The sequence below is a fragment of the Myiozetetes cayanensis genome, unplaced genomic scaffold (assembly GCF_022539395.1).
Source record: "Myiozetetes cayanensis isolate MyiCay16 unplaced genomic scaffold, myiCay2020 scf9, whole genome shotgun sequence".
Taxonomy (NCBI): domain Eukaryota; kingdom Metazoa; phylum Chordata; class Aves; order Passeriformes; family Tyrannidae; genus Myiozetetes; species Myiozetetes cayanensis.
The window spans coordinates 2,966,530-2,988,459 of NW_026088185.1; the positions used below are offsets into that span (position 1 = coordinate 2,966,530).

The 21,930-nt window shown below is 38.9% G+C and overlaps 1 long non-coding RNA gene across 1 annotated transcript; it reads right to left on the minus strand.

The window, feature by feature from the left end:
* Positions 1-9,068: 9,068 nt before the first annotated feature.
* On the minus strand, positions 9,069-16,078 carry LOC126652730 (uncharacterized). Its single transcript, XR_007632034.1, has 3 exons — positions 16,000-16,078; positions 13,985-14,130; positions 9,069-9,149 (listed from the first exon to the last, which is right to left on the minus strand). It is a non-coding gene; the product is annotated as an uncharacterized LOC126652730 (long non-coding RNA).
* Between the last annotated feature and the right edge of the window lie 5,852 nt (positions 16,079-21,930).

Sequence of the window (21,930 nt, forward strand, 5' to 3'; positions counted from 1 at the left end):
AAGTCATTCTTCAGAATTCATTTAGAAGTATGCTTGTTGTCAAATACTAAACCAACTGGCAGCCAGCTGTAGAGAAAAAGAGAAGCCAGGAAGGCTGTGAAAAAAACCCCATGATTTCTAAACTATCATTTCACAACTTGCTTTAAGAGCAGAATTGTTATATTAAAAACATGCACTTCTCAAACGTTTCAGTTTAACTTTGGGACTCCTTTCTCTTTGTCAAAAGTATTTTTGTTTTGTCCAGACTTTGCCTGGTTGCTGAAGAAGAAATTTGTAAGGCCTCAAGATTTTTTTGCAGGAACCAGATGATACTTATGCTTTTTTGGAAATTCAAAACTGTCCAACGTATTCTCAGGGAAAAGGTTCTTTTCACTGAGTCTCCTGAGTGTTCTCCTGCTTTTATTAAGCAACAGGTTCCCTAGATGGAATACTTTTTTTCTCCTGATAACAATCAAAGATGAATTTATAATCTCAGTTGATCCGATTAATTAAAAATAAGTACAAGAGGAAGAGCAGAGACACAGCCAAAGAATTACAGGATCTCATGCACTGTTACTAAGGCATGTAATCCGTTAATATATGTGCTAATTTACTGTTTAATTAGTTACCAGAGTTGAGGGGAAAATAGGAGTCAGATGAGTAATGTGGATGTTTGGGGAAAATGGCTTCATGTGCTGGAAGAAAAGAGGGGGCTTGTTCAGAGCAACCCACACTGGCAAACAAGAGATTTTTGATAGCTGGGCAGGAATTGTGATCTCAAATACACCCAAAAAAATGTACAATGGGTTATTTCTTGTATGCATCTGTTTTTGCTACTGATTGTCAGACATATTAACCTACTAGAATGGGAAATATGCTAATATTATCTCCAAATAATCTGAAAAATAGTCAATGATTGTGGTTTTAAATTAGAAGCACAATGATTTCCTTTAAGTCAATCATCAAAAGGACTGGAAATCCTTTCAGGAAATAAAATTACACCAGTTAAATTTCTGACATTTTCCACCTTTTATTTAATAAGCAATTTTATTCCTTTTTTTTGTTTGTTTTTTTGCATTATGAGATCATTTCCAAACCTTAAAATAACTTGGCAGTTCTACAAATACTTTTCTGTTTTCTTAACATTTCCTTGTTTACTTATTGCATGCATTAGGTTTTTCGAACAGTGTTTTCCCAGCAAATCAGTAAAAGCAAGAAGAGTTCTTTAAAGGGAAGATGAGAGAGGGCTCATGTCACAATTTTGGAACCTTTTATTGAGCACACCTTTAAAATAATGAATCCTCTTGATTACAGCAACAAAACCTTCCTCAAGTGATGGCTCGTTAGCATGGAAAAGATTATAAAACTGGGTTCAAAGTTGGGTACAATCCTGATGTTCACATCAGCTTTTACAACAGATTCATACTAAAACTTTGGTAAAGCGACTCAGAGATAAAAATGCTTCACTCTAATGAAATCTCTGTCTCTGATCTCAGAAGATCCAGCCTCTTTAGCAACAACCCTCTGCTTTTTCTGCTATAACTTGCTTAAAACTCTGTGATTTTCCACTTGTGAGAATACTGACCCATGAGTAGGTGTAAATTTTGCCTGTTGAAACTGCTTCTCTTTGCAAAAATGATTAAGAGTTTCCATAAAAGTATGAATGAAGTTTACAGCTGGTTTGGGTCACTGTAGCTCCATTGCAGTTATCTGATTTACATCAAATTAGCAACTTATTTTAAATAAACGCGCCCAGAAACATCAGCATCTTGCAATTCAATCTTTGCCAGTATAAGAGCGCTTACCTGGCTGTTGGGATTTCTTCAGATCTTGAACTTTTACAGCAGCAGCAGCTCAATGTCCCACTGCAGGAGTTGTGTAAATCCCAGGAGACTTCTTCCCATCATCTGTAAGAAAAGTGAAAATTTTAAAATTACTGCTAAACTCATAGGAATTTATGCTGCTGCTGAAAACAAGAGAACTGTTTAAAAATAATAATAATAAAAAGAACTTCACAGGTGTCTCCTCCTGCATGTGTTGGGAAGCAAACCCTGAGGTTTTGACCACTACTGCCATAAATACAGTACTTTCAGACAGTCTTTACTCATTTTTACTATTTTCCCATCATATAAATGAACATAAGGTTTTAGTGAGTAATCCTAAGCAACGACAACACCCTATTCTTGAATAACAGAGGAAATCTCTGAGAAAGAGCTGCTGGGACAGGGAAGAAATTGGGCTAAGAACAACTTCATCAAAATACTGCAAATAGGTCCCTAATGAGGTCTGATTTCTATCCAGTCTGCACACACGAGGTCAGGCTCCTCACCAGCAGCTCACTGGGAAGACCACAAAGAGCAGTTTGCACAGATATTCTTTACCCCTGTTTTTCAAAGAGATATCCCACCTCCTCCCTCTTCAGTGCAGGAGGACAAACTGGCCAGCAAATCAGCTTTAACAACTTGATTGTCCTCTCCCTCCTGTTAGCTGTTAGAGAACATATTTTTTCCCGTTGGTTCCACAAGCAAATATCCAACCAAGCACTGAATGAAACTCCTGCTGCTCCAGGATTGACCAACACCATGAGAGATGGCCAGAGGTATGTTTTAAGTATATTATTTCATTGCATTAACATTAAACCACACAGAAAAATCTCTCACCTCTTCATTACCCTCACGGTGTAAGTACAACCTTTAAAGTCATATTTAAAACCCATTTCTAATTGTCAAAGTTGTAACCCCCTGCATCTGTACGTACAGTGTTCAGTCAGCAATGCTTGGCTGAGAGTAGCTGATGAACCAGATTTCTTAAAAACCCCAAAACCATAACATTGAAAACCAGATTTTTGCATAGATGACAGGGATTACAGCTTCCTTGCATATCCTGGTATATTAAAAAATCAGTTTATTACCCATAGGCTTGTTACACTTAGACATTACAGCTAATGACATTAAATGTCAGTTTTTCAGTATTATTTGTTTTGATTTGGGATTTTTTTTCTTAAAGACATGAAGAACTATCCAATTACAATATTAAACATTGAATTACTCGTATTAGACAAATATGGACTTACAAAACAAGGCTAGAAACCAGGTTTGCTGAAAACTATAAACTGAACTCTTTTTCCTGACTTATTACAAAAACAGACCACAAAAGTATGGGTTTTTTTCTTGTTTTTAAACAAAAGTAATTCCAGAGTCGTTCTAATTTTAAACACCCTGCAAGAGACGACTACACTGCTGATTTTGACACACCGAGGTAGAAATCCATTATCAGATATTACATGTTCACATCACTTATAATAAGGGCTCCTTCTGCTAAAATATTTCAAAATGGGGAGTTCAATTATTTCTCTAAAAGACTGACACAAAATGGCACAAAACCAAGCCCAGTTAAGTTCAGCTTCCATGTTGGTAGAAGTTCTAACCTTTGGTTCATAACGCTTTGGAGTGAAATGCAGGAATAAAGCAGACAGCTTTGGTGGTTTCATATTGAAGCCTGTGAACTTCTCAACATCTAAAAATGTTTATATGAAAACAGGGACAAAAACCTATTTCATCAGAAGTTGCTGGGTTGCCCTGACACACCTGCTAAAATGGAGATGAGAGGCAAGTGAAAGCAAACTCAGGATTGAAGCCAGGGAAAGCTTATCCAAATGAATGAGAAGTAACCCTCTGAACAAAGCTAATTTTTGGGTGGCAGGTGTCCTAGCAACAAATATATGGAAGGTTCCTGAGCTCAGCAGCAGCAGAAAGCAGGAATTTTTTGCTATAGTGTCCTTGAAATATTAGCTTCGTACACCTCATAGCCTGCCAGTGAATTATTATTGTCTCCAGTGCTATTACTACAGAACTTTGCTACACTTAGTGCTGTGCAAGCACCCAGCACAAAGAGAGCTCCTGCCCTAAATGGTTTGGAAAACCGATTTTTAATCCTTCAAAACCAAGGTGATTTCCCTCCTCTTCCACTCCCCCTCCCCAAAGCTGTTAAATGCACCTCTGAAAATTCGTCTCTCTGTCCCAATTTTAACAACTCATAGCTCTGCTACTTCATGTGGAATAACCACATAAAATGCTTCTAAATTAAGAACTTCTTTAATTAACTTATTGCTAGCTGCGTGTAAGTAGCATTTAAACTAATGAGAACTGCATTCATTAAGGACAGCTTGGGGACATGTCTGGGAATACATAATGTACAAACTCCAACCTTTATTATAGTTGCTGTAGCGAGCACAGAAGGTTCCCCTTTAAATCCCACTTCTACATATCCTACAATGCACACTTTCTATGTAGTTAAGTAACATATTTCTTCTCTTCTGTGAGTTCTAGTTTGTTGTTAATACCTTCCTTAATGTCAGTGAAAAGAGAAACCACTCCAGGCAGGTTTTACCACGTCTGGTATCTCTCAGGCCAAAATCTACCCCATTCAGCCCTCTAACAGGGCTCCAATTCTAATTCCCTCCTGGAGAATGTACTTTATAGAGGTAAACTGTCAGAGCATTTCCTTAGGATGTAAAACCATGGGTGGTTTGAAAGGATGAGCTTTCTGCAGCACACACTAGGTAATACTAAGTCAAAAAAAAAAAAAAAAAAAAAGGATTTTTTTCATCTGTATTTTAAACCATTTTACAGGCAACAGATTTATTTGCAGTCCTTCAGGCTCAGGCCATGTGTTTTAGGGGTAATGTTAACAAGGGCTGCAGAGAAAGAACATCCTGTGCAGCGTTTTTCTGGTGCTCACTCCCTGAATAATAAACATCAGTGTCTTCTGACACGATGCAGTCACTTTGATTAGGAAGAGGACTCATTCTAGCAGTGACACACTGAACCTACACATGACTTATCACTAGTGAGTTAAAATATTGATTCTTTTAGAAAATACTCTCATTATGACAAAACACAGTTCATTCAGTGAAATATCATGGGTGCATTTCATCAAATCCAGGTTGTTGAACAGGTAGCCCTCACTTATTTTTCACGGAGGGAAGAAGGGAAATCTGTTTTTAATGCTCTGCCTGGGGAGTCAGGCAGTCTGGATTCTATTCCCAGCTCAGACCTAAACCATTAGGCAAGTCACTCCGTTGCTCTGCTCTTCATCCCGCATTCTTAAATGAGATAACAACATTTTCTTTTATTATTTGGTCCCTTCAAAATACAAATCCTCCACGGCAGAATCGCTTTCTCACTATATATGTCTAACTCCCCTGTGTCTCGAATTTTGTTTGGGTTTTCTAAATGATCCCTCCTTTTACAAGTAACAACGGAAATATTCATCACAGCATTAATTTTTTAAGTCTGAGACCCAAAATAAAGTTCCTAAAACTGCCTAATTAGGGAAGAAGTAGAGACCCGTGCAAAAAGCAAGCAAAGAAAAAGGAGGGAATTCAAAATTACAGGAAAATTATGCTCTCATCATCAAAATTAATCATTTTCAGTTGCAACTTGGTAGTTAGAAGCATCAAAGAGGAGGGGAGCAATTTAGTGTAAATTATATTCTGGCCCTTCAGAACAATAAGGAAACAGATATTTACTTTCAAATCTCTTTTTCCAAGTTCTGCACCTGCTCACCCTTTGTTTCTCAGTTTGTTTAGGTTCTTGAGGTGTGTTTTCCTACTCTGCAGCGAGTTTTGCCTTTGCTAACAATAGCTCTCATTCAGGCCCTCTTTTTCATCCCTCCCTGTTTACACGGATTGCAAACAAACACAAAGTCACGCTCGCCCAGGAGCACATTCTCAGAATTGTCTTCCTTATCTGGTTTTCTTCGGGAGCCATGTCCACTTTTGCTTCATGGCAACCCCTGTAAGACCTTCCTGCCTGCACTGAGAACCTTGTTCAGGGGTTTAGTAGGGATGTTTTTTTCACAGCTGGCACCCTCATTCCCAGCAAAACCCAAGGCAGGGGGGTGGCACCGATGTTCTGGGCCAGGTAGGATTAGCCTTGCAAGGCTTCAGCACAAAGCCCCTTCTACCTCAATAGGATTGAGGCTTTCAGGCAGGAAAAATGGCTCGTGTTGGTCCCTCTGTGTGGGCAGAATATCGGGTCGATGTTGGGGCAAAGAAAATGGGGTCAATCCACATTCACACCCTGGGATCCCCCGGGTTGCAGTCAGACTGACTTCTCTGGAAATCTTCCTGATGAACCAGCTGCTTCCTCACCAGCCCCTCTGTGCCTGAGCAAGGTTCCTGCATCCCAGGGCACGAGCTCCCTATCTTTAGAGACTACAACTTGGAGTAGGGAAGATTTCACTTGAGCCCTCCCACGTAAATTTAAGTGTTATCAACGTGCCTCCATTGCCACCTGTAAAACAGCGACCAGAAACCCACGGGAGATCAGCACATAAAACTGCAGGTACAGCCCAGTGCAGGAACAAGGCACCTGTCCTGCTGGAAACTGATTTTAAAACACAAGCACAACAAATTTTCATTGTCCAATATGGAGCTAGGAGAAGGGCTTTTTTTTGCCTACAAAGCAGTATTTCCTAACAGGATGCTGTGTTTATCCCTCGCTACCCTTGCCTTTCCCTGGGATTTGCAGTTTTATATATGTACAATATATACACTGTACAATGTGTGGTCCCTCCCGCTGCAAAAATTCAATGGCAAAGGAAAAAAAAAATGACAAAAGCTAAAAACAGCCACATAAAAACCAAACACGATTGTCGCATAAAAGTCGTGGTAGTTTGTTCTCTGTAGCAATACAACCATTGGTTCCTCTTCCAAAACTTAGGATACAAACAATACAGCTACAAAAATATAAAGAGCATACAATAAATGCTAAAAATATGTTTCTGGAAAAAAAAAATTTCTTTCTACCTAAAGCAATGAAGAATTTGAAATTATCACATTTTCTAATGAAGGGCTGTACCTCAGGGTAGTTTGGGTGAGTTCTAGCAGAGATTCCAAATTTGCTGTCGTTTTTAGCCATGCTGTTCTGGTCTACATGTCCAGGGTGAGGAAATGGAGGCATGGAAAGGTGGAACTGTTCTTCCAACAGATTAAATCCGGTGTCTACAATTAGAAAGAAGATCTATCTGTCTTCTCAACCTTCCAATTGCCTTTTCACCCGCCCCACAACTAGATAAAAATAAATAAATAAAGAGAGAAAAAATGCCATTTTTGCATAAATGCATACAATATTTTAAACTTGAGAGTAGTGAGAGTGCAGATATTCATGTGATGTGTTCTGCTTAGGAAGTTTCAGGCAGTATGCAAAGGTTGCTTTAGGGTGCAGCATCACTCACTTCCGACAATTAACACCACTGACATTTCACTGCAATTCTAAAGAGTGAGTTCATATCTATCATAGGAAAGTGCAGCTTCTTTTATTTATTTTTACAATATAATTTGAATTTAAACCTTGATTATAAATTCTAACAAACTTTCTCAGCCTTCCTATTGAAGTGAAAGGTGTAATTTTCTCTCTATATGATGTTTTAATGAAAAATTACACTAAATTAACATCAAAACATGTTATGCTATCTTTAAGGCTGTAGAAGAAGTAAAATATATTTAATTCACTGGCAGTAAACCACTGTAATGTGAAGTTGTGAATGAAACAGATTTCTCTACATCTTAGTCACAAGTCAGACTAAACCTGCTTCCTCTCTGAAAGTTGTATTTACTTTGAGTAAATTCATGAATATCTGGAAAATTTTGCTCAACATCCCTGCCATAAATGTTTGGTGAGCCACGTTTTCTTCCTAATCTTCAATATCACAAATGCCTTTGAATTGATACAAATATGCAAATGAAGTTCTAATAAGCCCATGAAAAATTTACATTGCTTATACAGAACTTAAAACAATGGGAAAAAGAGATTTTCTGGAACAAGAGTTCAAAGTAATCCTCTACAGATCAAGAGAGTTTCGAGGGGGAAATATTTCTTCCCCTGTTTTTAGCACAGGCTTTATACCAGCTTTGGGCAATCTCAAAAATTGTTCTTTGACCATAATTTATGCTAAAAATAGTAGAGGAAAACTATGTTCCTTTTTATGTATGGATTCCAGAAATTTGAGAAAGCATTTTAAGAAGGGCAAGTCATATATGGGGGAGGGGGTGGAGAAAGGGAGAGAGGATGGAGCAGTGTGTGGAAGAACTTTGCTGGAGAAATAACTTGAAAAACAAGTTTGGATAAGAAGAATATGATAAAATAAAATAAAATACTCACTGAGTATTTTAAAATCTCGTGCAGTTGAGGTTAACATGAATTTAAGGCCAGATGTAACAGCAAATGCTAGAAACAGAGGAAACCAAAATCCCAGAATGTGATTATGAAAAATCCTAATGGTGTACAGCCCACAGACATGGGGAATTGTTAATACCACTGCAAGAGGACTGTGTAACTGGAATTCCAGGAAAGGAACTGGCAAAAGAGGAAAATAAATCAAAGGCTAAACAAAACCTTTACCTAAAAGAAAAAAATAGAAATTAATCCAGAAGCTGTCAAGGAACTTGGAGAGCGCAATGTACTGAATGAGGCAATGCCACAAGGAAACAAATGTGGGAAGAGATAAGAAAAGTGATGAGAAGGCAATAGGAAAAACGTCAAAGAATGACATAACTGATGAAGTAAAGCAAGAAAACACGGGCAATAGGATGAGACATTTGTCAGTTGTGAGATCATCAGTGAATGCTGCAGATCCTTCACAGATCAAGAAGGAACCTGCCAGGACAAAGGCCCAAAACTTTATAATCAAAAGAAGCAAAGAACATTTCCATTGCTTCACATCTGAGGGTTAGATGGTCACATATATCGTATCGGTTTGATAAAATACCTGAAAAAAGTGGTATTCCTTAATTGCAACATCTTAATGGCAGTCTCTGCATTCTGAATAAATGATTAGTTAATTAAAATCTGAAATACCGAGAGGCAGGGAAATTTTAGCATCTGATTTGGGATGAGGAGGTGATACTGCCATTTTATAAAGCCAGGAACAAACTAAATAACCATCAGGAATATAACAGTTTCTTTGCTGTTTAAAAATAACCCTGTGTACCAGGTGGAAAAACTGTACGAGGTCATTCAAATTTCATGCAGACATACCAGATACTCACCTTTGCTGCTGAAGCCAGAGTGGTTTGTACACTGACACAAGTGACAGATTTTTGTATCCAGCTCCAGAAAATCCACAGTTCAGGGAAGCTTCCTGTTCCCTTCCATTGCAGAGCTCACCTAAACACAATTAGGAATCAGAAATTAAATGTTTGTCCTCTAACTTCTGACGTTTGATTCAGTCATTGGCTTCACCGCCTTGCCCAACACACGCTAACACCATTTAACTTGGTGAAATAAGATGATAGCTGATTATTACAGCCCCCTTTGGACAAAGGAATTACAGATAGTAGACAAAAAAAGACAGTGGAATCAAAAGTAGCTAAGAAAGGTAATGAAAAACACATCTAATTTGCACAACACGAAACTATTTCAAATCACAGAAACCTTTCTTTTTTTTCGTAATTCGTGTTTTATACATTAAGCATAAAAATGGTGGGCTAAATTGAATCCATTAAAGTGTATTATACTATTCTTATTTTTTGTTTTTTACTGGGTGGAACTGTGCCTTGAAATTGCCTTGACACCAGGTGCAGATGACAAGCACATTCAAATTGTCCGGCCTGCCGGTGAAAACAGCACAACCCACGACTTCCAACGCTGCAAACCCAAGGTGTGAGCCTTGAGCTCTGTGCAGTCCTGCTTGTTTTGGCACCGGTAAAGATGCTGAAGACAAAAAACCTCTTTCCTAGAGATACCCACAAGTATTTCCAGCGTGTTCTGATGATCCTGTGATCACATATTTTCCTACATTTATCATCATTTATGCTAGGGAATAAATGCTTATACAGGAGCATGTGATGCTGGTGAAGAGAAACTTAAAGCTGAAAAATCTTAGTAGAGATTTTTAGCCAAGTTATTTAAAAAAAAATAAAAAAAAAAAAGGGTTTGAACACTTCACATCCACAAACTCATTTAAATGCCTGGGCAATTTGCACCAAGTTAAATGTACAAAATCAATATGTTACTGCATAATAGTACATACAAAGAATGAAAGTAATAAGCTCATATTTGCTCCCACATGCTCTAGATGGGAAACTGAACCAAGATAACGTAAAAAGCCACATTACATTTGCAAACTGAATCACACAGACTTAATTGTATTACAATGGGTGCAATAAATAAACCCCACATATTATCTAATTTCCTAGTAAGCTTCAGTGTGCAATAATGAAATAAAATGCTAAGACAACCATTCCTTTGGTTTCTGTAAGAAATCCAATTCCAAGACTCCCATTAGCAATTTCAGGACCTTTCTTCAGTCTACTGTCTCAGCAAGAACAGTTGTTCCTGTAAGAGTAACTCTAATCAGCCTACTGGGTAAGTTAAAAAGTGTATTTTTCTGTATCCCTTTTCTATCCTCAAAGTCTCACAGGTTCAAAATGCTTGATTTTGTTGTGTTTTTTTGGTTTTGGTTTTTTTTTTAAATCAGTCAAATGCACCACTTGCAAACTTAAGGCTATCAGCAGAGGATCTGCCCACTACCTATTGAGGAGACCTTTTTTGCTTTGCACTGCAGGGATCACAAAATCAGTTGGAAGAGACCTTCAAGATCATCCAGTCCAACCACCAACCTAATCCAGCTCCACCATAAAATAAAATTGTACCACCTACAAGAAACTTGAAAGGCATTTTCCTGTAATGCATACCATAATGCCTTTAATTGCTTTTAGTTTAGCTTAAAAAATTAATCATTTTTATCTCGAATGGCACTTAATGAACTGTCCCTGCATCTCGCACTAAACATAACCAAATTTTAAACATTTGGTCAATTTTCCTCGTGAAGAATGTGCTGCAATTACTATCAGATGGCTTAAGATTCTTTTTTGTCTATACATCTGAACTTCTAAATGTGGCCTCCAACAAACACCAGGTTCCCTAGCAATGGCTTGATATGAACCTCTCTGGTGAGTCCAAGATTTAGGACAAGGCTATCAATGCCTCTGAGGTTTTGACCATATAATATTAGATTATTTTCTTTTTTTTTTTTCAGCAGAAATATAATTTAGATGTCTGGTTAGAAAGAAATACGTCTGTATGTGCTGAATGGGATCTGGTTGCAGACAAAATCTGCTTTTAAAAAAAAAAAAAAAAATCCAGTATACTATAACGCTTACTTAGGTGTGTCCCACAGGGAAAACAGAGCAATACAAGACATTGTTTTCTTATCCTTAGGTTTACATCTGAAATAAACCCACAGAAATGCTCTCGTATTCATTGTGCCATTGTATCTCTACTAGATCAGATAAAGAGGGTGTGTTCTTTGCTCCCTTTGAAGTTCTTTCCCTCCCTTCAGTGATAGCGGGATTTGAGCTGCTGTATTTAAACATCTATTATTATGCTGTATTTAAGCATCTAAACAAAAAGCTGGAAGGGCATTGTGTGTGGTTTATGCAGTAATATCCACCCTCCATTTAAAAGCACGAGATATCTTGTTCTGTTATGAAAGCACGTGAATTATTAGAATGATCACTGAAAAGCTCCCAGTCATAGATCTTTACCACCAGACTACATTGTTTCTTATCAGCAGTTATTTTTCCTGTCCCATGGGAACACTGTTTGAAACTCCAACAACTGGCCATTGAGTAACTAGTGTTCTTTAGGGGTTTTTATGATACATTAGAATTCCTATTCTTCCTGAAGGCGTTAAAATGTTGCCGAGACACAGCAGCCTGGAAAAAACCCAAACCAAACCAAAACAAAGCTTGATTTATTTTACTAAAGAAAAGGCAAAGTGGCTCAATGAGTTATCTAAGCCTGGTATCAACTGATTCTGAAGGGTATTTAAAAAATATAACACAAGTCTGGCCAAAAATTAACGGGTGGGAACTCACTCATTTCACAAATATAAGGAAATGAACTACTTTGCTGTACACTTCCTACAGTTCCCCCTTTCTTTCTCGGTGCCATTTGTGTCTCCACCTCCTGCACCATTGCCTGAAGTGACTTTCCTATCTCTGCACATGCATTCTGGTTTTAAATCCAGTGATGGAAAAATTGGAGGGCTCACCTGTCAGGATGAGGGAAAAAGTTGTTGCACATGCAGGTGAATAACAGTGGGGGAACTGTTCCCTGACCAAAGCAAACTCAGATGTTCTGTCAGATCTGCTTCTGAACAGCACAGAGTCTCAGTGTGCACAAAGTAATCTCACAAAACCCTCAACAAATTCCAATTTCATTTAATGAAAATTCAAGTGAAAGTCCTAAGTGTTCAGAATGTCTCTGCTGTCCAAATTGCACTCCAGGATTTTGGGATTTCTTGTATTTAAGATGGGTTTTTACACACTAATGGGACAATTCATAAATGTATAAAAATTCATAAGTATAACTGCATATATATATATATATACACTCTCCTGTTATGAAATGTGTCAGAGATAATTATGTTTATTTTCTTTAATAATCTTTATAAAGGTAATTTGAAATAGGTTTGGGCTCCCAAAGCGTTGGAAATGCTGCACTTTGACTATGAGCATGTAAGTACACTCCAAATACAGCTCTCTAGCACTGTCAAAGGAAGGAGGAAAGGAGAGAAGATCTTCTTTGACAATTATAAAACTAACCAATTAATCAAGGGTTGGGCTCAATAACCTTGGAAGTCTTTTCCCACCCGGCCAATTCTATGATTGAATAAAAACTATTTCAAAAAAATAGTAAACTATAACCTACTCTGGAGTGCTTAGGCAGCCAAACAAATTATTCACAAACCCAAAGAAAAATCTTTACACGGTTTGAGATAATATGAAACAGCACCAGTGCCCATTTTGTATTACCTGTGTTTATTGTAACCAGAGGAATGGTTATGCTCGTGATAAGGAAACCAGAGGTAGCTCTCTGGGTTTGCTCCTCATCTGACTTGGACTTGTGTAAGCAGAAATAAATGGAATACACCTCTCCTATTTTAGGACCGTGAAGTCTCTAAATCACATGTTCATCACATCTCAGGCTGTGGGTTCTATTTTAATGCCAAGTAAGATCTCTCTTAGTTAATGATTACACAGACATCTCAGGAAAGGGAGTGTTGAGGTGGGGGGGAAATAAAATCTTTTTTCCCCCTCCCATTTCCACTGATATATTGGAAAATAATTGCTGTAAAATAATAATTGCTGGGAAACAATCCGCTGTGCCAGAGCTGTGCCTGCGAGCAGGGCATCTGTGGTGGCCTGCTGGTGTCACTGCACAACGATGGGCAATACACAGGGCTGGGTCTCTGTGCCAGCTTTGCATGTTATTTTGATTTCTCTTCACCTTTCACAGTTTTACGTGGGGCCCGAGCATAACGAGCCGCTCCACCCGAGCCGGGTATTTCCTGGTAATTAATTAATGGCAGTTAAGGGGTTTTAGATTTGCTGTTGGCACTCAACTCAATGAATTGTCAACCGTCAGGAAACACCCTCCCTACTTATCCTATCTGCCAAATTGCTAATTAAGCATCCCATAGCCAAAAGCAAACAACATTTTTATGCTCTTAGTTTCATCCATTTCAATTACATTAATAAATTAGATCTTCTAGTGCCTAAAATCTGAACAATGGGCAATTTGCATTGTATAGCAGTGACCACTTTTATTGCTGGAAAGAGACTACAAAATAACAATGAAAAAGATAATTGAAGTAATAAGAGACAGGCAACTCTGCCTACAAACCCTGTCCTTATTACATCACTATAACTATTGAGTAGGGGTATATAAAATATAATATAAATGTTGCTTGTATCCAGCTTCTCATGATAATTTTACAACTGAGTTCAAAAGCTGAAAAGACAAAAATTTAACTGAAAACATTCATGTATTTGATCTGTATTTGCTAGAGACGAAGAAAGGCATAAAGGAAACGAGCGAGAAGAAAGGGGGGGAGGAAACAAGAGAAGGAGTGGGGGGAAAGTGTTGAAATGGGTCTCATTTTGAGGGACTTACAAAACCACTTTAAAAGATGAGAGCAAAGCGTTGCTGTTTACCTTCCACCTTACAGTTCTGAGATCGAATGGCACAGCCAGGGCATTTGGGACTTTGGTTCGATGCCTCTTTGTGCATGAGTCAGAACAAATGTTTTAATAAAAGAATCCTCTTCATCTCTTGGTCTCCTACAGGAGATTCTTATACTCTACAGCACATATTAAAAACAAACAAATAAACAAACAAACAGTCTTTCAGGAATTATTCTATTTTAGATAAAATGCAAAAGCATTAATTACACCAAAGAATGAAAGCATGAGCACTAATGCAGACACTGAGTCTCAAGCACCCCAGCCATCCCATCAACCACTTATTTACAATGTTGTAGACAAAAGGGAGTGTCCTGGACTGCTGGGTTTTAAGCAGCCTCTTTTTATTGCAGCTGGTTGAAATGGGCATTAAAAAATATACAAGTTTAGCAAAACATTAGCATTTTGTGGGAAATAAATCTGCCTCTTTTGTCACACATTCAAATAAATTGCTTTCATAAAAATAAAATCGGTCTGTGTGTGAGCTGAGTAAATAAATCACATTCCTACAGCCCAATCACTTAAAGAAAATTAATCCCAGGTCTCACTGTTGCAAATATCCAACCCACTCCATTTAGGCTGTGTGCTTATGTCTTCTGCAGACATCAAACATAGTTTTGATTCTGAAAAGGGATTGCCCAGGAGATGGGCTCAGCCATGCTAGGGATTGGGTAAGAAAATACTCAAAATTTCTTTTGACTTTCTTATTGCCCTTCAGTGTCTTTCACAAGTGTGGGACTCCTGGAAGCATTTGGCATGGAAAGCATCACTGCCAATTACTACCTTACATCATCAGAAGCAGCCAGAGCAAGAACAATGGGAGCAGTTTCCAGGAATGGTGAGGAAGGCTTTGTTTTGATTATCCCTCGGTGCAGTGATTACCACTGCGCAGCACCTCGAGCAGTAGGTAATTACTCATTTTTAACCTCTGTTTCTACAGTGTCATTACAAGAAATGAAGCTTTCACCTCCTTAAAAGAGACACTGGCTCTTGCTTCAGCATAAACTTGACTTACAGCAAATCACGTGTTTTAAGAGAGGTTAAAGAAAGAGGTGCGTTTCTCACATTCTTTTTGCACAAATGAGAAAGAATTCGATTTATCAAACGTTACTTAGTTCCTTGAGTCACCTAGCACTTCAACAAGTGAGATCTCCTGCTAGAAAAATGAGACATTTTTATTAGATTGCTTTAATTAACTGTAAAAAAATACTTTCTAAGCACAACTCACGTGTTGGTTACGTGCTTAATTAGCAGGAGGCTGCATCAGTTCCTAGGGAGTCACTGACAGACCTTGAACTGACAGCACTTAATGAAGCAAAGTTTTTGTTGTTGTTAATCAAGTTTAATAGGTTTTTTGAGTGGCAAAAGAAGAATTGAAGGGCTGACAGAACATACAATCCATTTCTTTTAAATAATTTTCTTTTCATCTTTTCAGACAGACTTTCAAAAGCTGTTGACAAGGGACTTGCTACGTTTCATCTGGAATAGAATTAAAACTTCCCTTTAACTTCAGTAGCAGCGCATTTCTATTAACCCCAGGTTCCCTCCAAAATTCTTCCTGTAATTTTATATTTGTGCTTGAGCTACAAGTCAAACAACATCTTGCAGCTGCTGTAACAAAACTTCTGAGGCAGTGGAATTGAATCTTTTGGGCCCAGCGGGTCACATAAGAGCCACTGTGATGTTCAGAAACTAAGTTGTTACATACGACACACCAATATTGAACAATTTTGCACTGTGAAGGCTAACAGGCACAAATGTTAGGTTGGACTGGGGTTACTTATCCTGTTAAAATGAATCTTCTGAGAAACTTAAAAAACATGGTCCATCCCTGAGTAACTGAACCACAGAAAAATGCTCATTTCAGCACTACTTATTGGTGTTCAGAAGTCTGCATTTATTTACTTGTTTTTAAGAAAATGAAGAAACGTGTCCTTCTAGATAAGAAGATTCCCTTTGAATTCATTTTGGGAAAAATCAAAACTTACCTTTTTTAATGCACACTGAGCAGCAAAGCTTCATTCAAAGCAATTTTACAATTAGGGACCCTCACTCCTCATGTTATTATGATTCAAGGCATTGTGGGGATTAGCAAGTGGAGCCACACAGAATAAATCAAGTGACTGCATCACTCTGTCACATGACCACTGTCCTTCTACTTCAATCCCAAGACTGTTCAGATTTACAGCAGCAGCCAAAGGCTCAAAAGAACTGAAACTGCGCAAAAAGGGCATGAAACATCCAAATTCCTTCTGCAGATGAGCTAGGCGAGCAAGAGGAGATACAGAAAGGAATCGCCACTGGTGATGTACAAACAAGTGGAATTCTATGGAGAGGAATGACCACTGGTGAGGTATAAACAAGTGCAGTTTGTCTCAGAGACGTGGATACCAAAAAAAAGAGGGCATTTAGCTCCAAGAATCTTCTAATTTACATCGAGGGGCCTGGTGCCACACGGGCCAGGTTACACAACTCCCGGCCAGCCGTGCCTCACATCCGGCCCGCTCGGAATACGGCGAGAACGGATCCGTAACAACGTGTTCTCGTGCTCTTGCAGGGAGACACACTCGGTGTTTTCTCAAAACAACCGCTGCAACTTCCACCACATCTTTCATTTTTGGCTCTGAACCTGAGAGGAAGGTGGTTTCAGACGGGAAGGAAGTAGTTTTGACGAGCAATAATCCATTTCGTCATCAATAAAGGATCACAGTACTTGTTGAACTACTTGAGCATCAGCTGAAAGTTCGCAAAGGAAACTTGTGAGTCAAACATTAAACAAACCCAACAATCAAAATAACTCATCTATTCAAGGGCGTCTAAGGGTGGTAAAGCACCTCAAAATGCATATGTGTATATTTTCAATTCAGTTTATTGCCCATAGCATAAGTTTAACGCATGATCTAATTTGTGGCTGCACTAAACACGTGTAAGTCCAAAGCCACTACACCTGCATGATTTTTAGAGAGTCAGAAACACACAAAGTCAGAATAGAGTGGGACTGAAACCCTCTGAAATAAAGATAGATATTCACACTTTCTTTTTTTTATGAAACAGCCACACCAAATATAAAACACGTGTCAAAGAAGAATCATTCAAGAGTAGAATTCATGAAGGTGCTGGAAGGCTGGAAAAACAGTCTACAGCACTGAGCCAAATATTATATGGTAAAAAAGTAAAAGTCTACACATACACACCAACTTCTTTGCAGAAAAATGTCCTCATGTTTCCAACCTTTCCAGGAGGTAACTTAAAAACACAGTCCCAGGTCTTTTGGGTTGGCCTGTCCAATGCAAAGGACTCCGAGGTCAGAGAAACAAGCTGCAATTGAAAAGGGTGTAATGAGGTAAGGTCGTGAAAAATGAATAGGAACGTGACCCAGGGCTACAGAGCAGGGAGGTACAAAAACAAACGGGGTGGGAAGGCGCCAGCCAGCAGCTTCCCTATCTAATCAGCTGCAGCTCTGATAAAGGAGGAAGTAAGCTAAGGGAGGGAGTCTCCAGCACTTAACACAATCCCCAAGACTCCATTTCTGCCCTGGTAATGGAGTGTCTTTAGGATGCAGGCCAAGAGAATAACCAAAAGGAAGCTCAGCGGTCACTCATTGTCAGCTACATATTTGTTTATGGATAGTAATGAGCTGTTTGAGCTGAGGACAGCAGATACTGCTTTTCACAGGTTGTTAGCACTGCCAACACCACGGGTGTACTGCAGTCTGTGCAGCACACAGCAATCAACACAAACCAACACAACACACCTCCACCATGGCAAGACCGTGAGGGGTGCAGAGCACCCAGTCCTGTGCTGGCTACTCCGATGCACCTGCAGGTTTTTCTTTTCCCCAAAATGAATTCAAGCATATATGCCAGTCAGCACTTTCATGTAGAGTTCTAGGATAATTTCAAACTTTGCTTCTGTTAATCGCAGCATTACCTTCACATGGTGGTTGCAAAGGTGAACCTTCTTATCTAGAAAGACACTTTTCTCTCTTTTCTTAAAAAATGTAGATGAATGCAGACTTTCATGCTTCAGTTCTCCTTAAGCATCCCACTGACATTCCAAACACACTGTCCTGATCCCTCACCTTTGGTAACAGTAAGACACTCACTGTGTTCTAGGAGAAATCTGACCAAATCTGAGTTTTGAAGAAGTAATGTTTCTTCAGATTTCTGCAAACCACAGGAAGAGATTTCAGATTTAACCAACTTAAGGGTTCTGACTCATGAACATAGTTTATTGCAGCTACAAAGTTTAACTAAGACCTGCCATGCACCCTGCATGAGGATGCACAGGCTACAGAGGCCTACGAGAACCAGCTCCACATTTGCTATTGTCTGTGGACTAGCACTTAATGCAAACTGATCATGATATAATTCCACAGTTGACCACTGTGTAGTTTTACTTTTGTCACAAGAAAAAAGTTACTTCAGACAGAAGAAGAAAGAGCAAGTCTTGAACTGTAGAGACAAGGCAATGGAGAAAGCATTATTTATGTCATAAGCTATTTCACTGTCCCTTGCTGTCCCTAATTTGCACTTAATTTCACTATTACCTTTTCCCTGTAATCAGGTACCAGATGCTGAGTTTTGCTACACTTTCCTCCATTATTTCAGAATGTCTTTACTCTCTCATGTTCCAGACAACCCATGACGTTATTACTTGGACAGTGTAACCCCAAGATAGCTTCTTTTGCCTTCCCTGGGCTTTCAGCAGCAAGCATAATAAATATTCTTCAAAGGATGGCAAAGGCCTTCAAGATCATTTCTTATGGCAAATATAATGCCATGAACAGCCTGATCTACATAAGGATGCCTTTGTGCAATTAAGGAGCAGTGCTTGTAGAGTGCTTCCATTCAAAAAGGAGCACTGAATGACAGCACAAGTCTGGATATTTCCAAGACTGAATCCCCCCTGCTCACAAACATCTTTGCTTTTTCTGTATAAGACCTGTTTTAATATTAATTATCCCTTTCAATTTTGCTCATGAATCTGAAAATTTGTGACCTAATTACAGGCACTGTTGCTGAGTGTTAGTTTCTGAACTAGCTGTGTAGTTTGTGAGAGGTTGACTTCTACTGTCAGAGTGTAAGTTGTTTCATTTCTTGTATGGGGGAGGCACGGCTTTCTATTGCCTGTAGAAATTAAACAGGATTAATAAATAAAATGGCACAGGTAGTTGAGCTAGAAACCTCTGAGAAAAGGAGAGCAGTGAAAAAGTAGGTTCCATCTGTGTCCTCAGCCTTCTCTTCATTGTAAAGAGAGATCTTTGCCAGGGTCCTGTGGATATTACCTGGCTGGTTCTGAAGAGGAACAATCACCAGTTGTTTTCCATCTCTCATAGTGATCCTCCTCTACCAAAGATGTTGGAATTCAACACCTTAGGCTGACCTGTTTCCCACCCGAGGAGACAGGATCACTCGGTGGAGCAGGCAGCAGTCTGATGTATATCTGATATAATCAGACATAAATAATCTTTTCTAGCTGTGTCACCTCCAGGATCTCTGCCTCGAGAAACTAAAGGTGACCACAAAAGAAAAAAGGGAGCTTGCAAACAAGCACACCTCTGTCCAAATGGCCCTTCTGCCTACAGGGATTCCCCAGGGAGGCTCCAGATTTCTGCTGGAGAATTCATTCATAAGCACTTTTAGTGCTTTGCTGCATTGATTTTGAACAGCACCCCAGAGCAGAACTGCAACATATTGGAAACAATTGCTTTGGCTTTGAGTCAATAATTAATGAGAAAAGTGAGCTGTTTATATTGAGATATCTTGCTTGCATAAGACAAGCTGCTTCACCACAGCCAGAATTCATTAGTCATTATTAAAGCTGGTATACAAAAAATTACAGGCTCCAGCTTCCCAGGATTAGATAGTCTGACAAAGCTTTAAAGCAAAGTAGCTCATTTATTTGCATGCAAAGCAAGCAGCATGGTCATGATCACTGATTTGAAAAAGGCTAATATATTTACCCCTTCAGCATCTAGAAGCAAAACTGATTGGAAAAAAAGAATTTAAATATTGCAAAATTAATGAGAATGGTGATTAAACTGAATATTCCACTAAGTTCCAGATTATGTTCACATCCCAATAAGTGTCTCCTGTTTTAGGCTGAGATGAGTTCTGTGGTTTGCTTGTCTCTGTGTGACCAATCATTATCATTTTATAGTCAAGGGTAAAAAATCTGTTTTGAAAAAACAACCAACCAAATACGTTTCCCCACTCTAAAATGACTCAAAAGATGCTAGAACAACAACAAAACCAAAATCCAGGCAGAAAAAAAAAGCTTCAAAAGTCTTGATACGATAAATAAAAAAGTTGGGAAAAGAACTAAATAAATAATTTTATTTCTAAGTTATTTCTAAATCTCGGTCTGAATTTTGATAAATCTTGTTTTAAATGTTTCCCTAAAGTAAACATGAAGGCAATATTCATGCATTATCAGGCTGCATTTGTGGCTGATTAGCCCAGCATTTCTTTCTCTTTGAACAAACGAGGCCCTCCTTTCACAGAGAGGATTATGATCTGGGAATTATCTTGGGAAAGGCTTGCTCATATGTTTTTATTTGTTGCTACAGTCGCTTTTATTTACTTTCCTTTGCCTTCCCAGCCAAATAACTGACTGCCTTTGTGCTCTCGGGACTGTTTCACAACTCAGAACACCCCAATATACTTCAACAGCAGCACTTTTTTTTTCCCCTTTCTTCATATTATAGGAAAAGGAGGAGTCCTAATATTCCTTAGGAACAAAAAAGAAGTTTCACAATTCAGAAAAGGAAATTTCAGACTGCAATGACATGTCTATACACGTGAGGTTTATGTCTATAAATGACATGTCCACACACACAGGGCGAAGTCTCCACTGCTCTTATTCTGATGCCGTTATTTCAAAGAGGATGGAAACCTCCCATGAAATAACAGCTTCTTTCTATGAAACAGGATTCCTGGAAAGTGAAAATCAGGCAGGCAGGAACAGCTCAGCTATAATTTGCAAACTCCAAACACATGGCATAAGTGAGCCCACATGCTGGAAAGCCTCTCCAACTCTGCTTGGGCAAGGGGAGGGACGGGCAGCAGAGTGGAAACTACTCATAAACCGGGAAATAAAATTGCTCTCTGCCTCTCTCTGGCTCACAGGGTGGGATGAACAGCCATCAGAAAACGTGGGGACTGTGAGGCACATCCTCACGGCTAAGACAGAAAGGGAATTCTGTGACCAAAGAGGGAAGCAGAAGAGTTAAGTCTGCTTTTACAGCTGCTTCTGTCACGTGAGAAAATGACCCCAGAGCAAAGGGACAACACAGCCTGGATCACCAACTGACTGACACTGGAGAAGTCCTTTCACTCTGCCTCCTATTTACTGGAGCACATCTTTCACCAGTTCCTGCTTCCCCAGAAGCTGCAGGGAGAAACTTTATTCTGATAATGTTTTCACAGTTTCACTTAAAGTTTGTTATTTTTAACCACACTCATTCATACTTACAAATCAACTATTCCTTAGACTTACGGCTTGCCCCTAACAACATACATTTTTAGAAAATGTATGAATCAGAAGATGTGGATCAGCCTCTTGTGTAGTAGAAACTGGTGTGATTGATTCTATAGCCTGCTTCTGAATTCCTCCCTTGATGAACTTTTCCTAATTTAACACTCACTGTCACTGCAGGAACAGATGCATTCATTCCAAATGGCAGAAACAATGGCAGCTCTTGGGATTATAATCTTCAAAAATTGTGCTCAGTAGCTGGAGCTGGCAATCAGTGCATAACTCTGCCAGCATTCCCAAGTACATGCAATTTATGCAACTTTTGGAAAAGAAACAAAAACTACTGTCACTTGAGTTACTGCTTCCTCTGATAACCCTTTGCTCGTGCAATTAATCACCAGGCATGGAAGACAATCACACACTCCAAATGCTGTGATGCA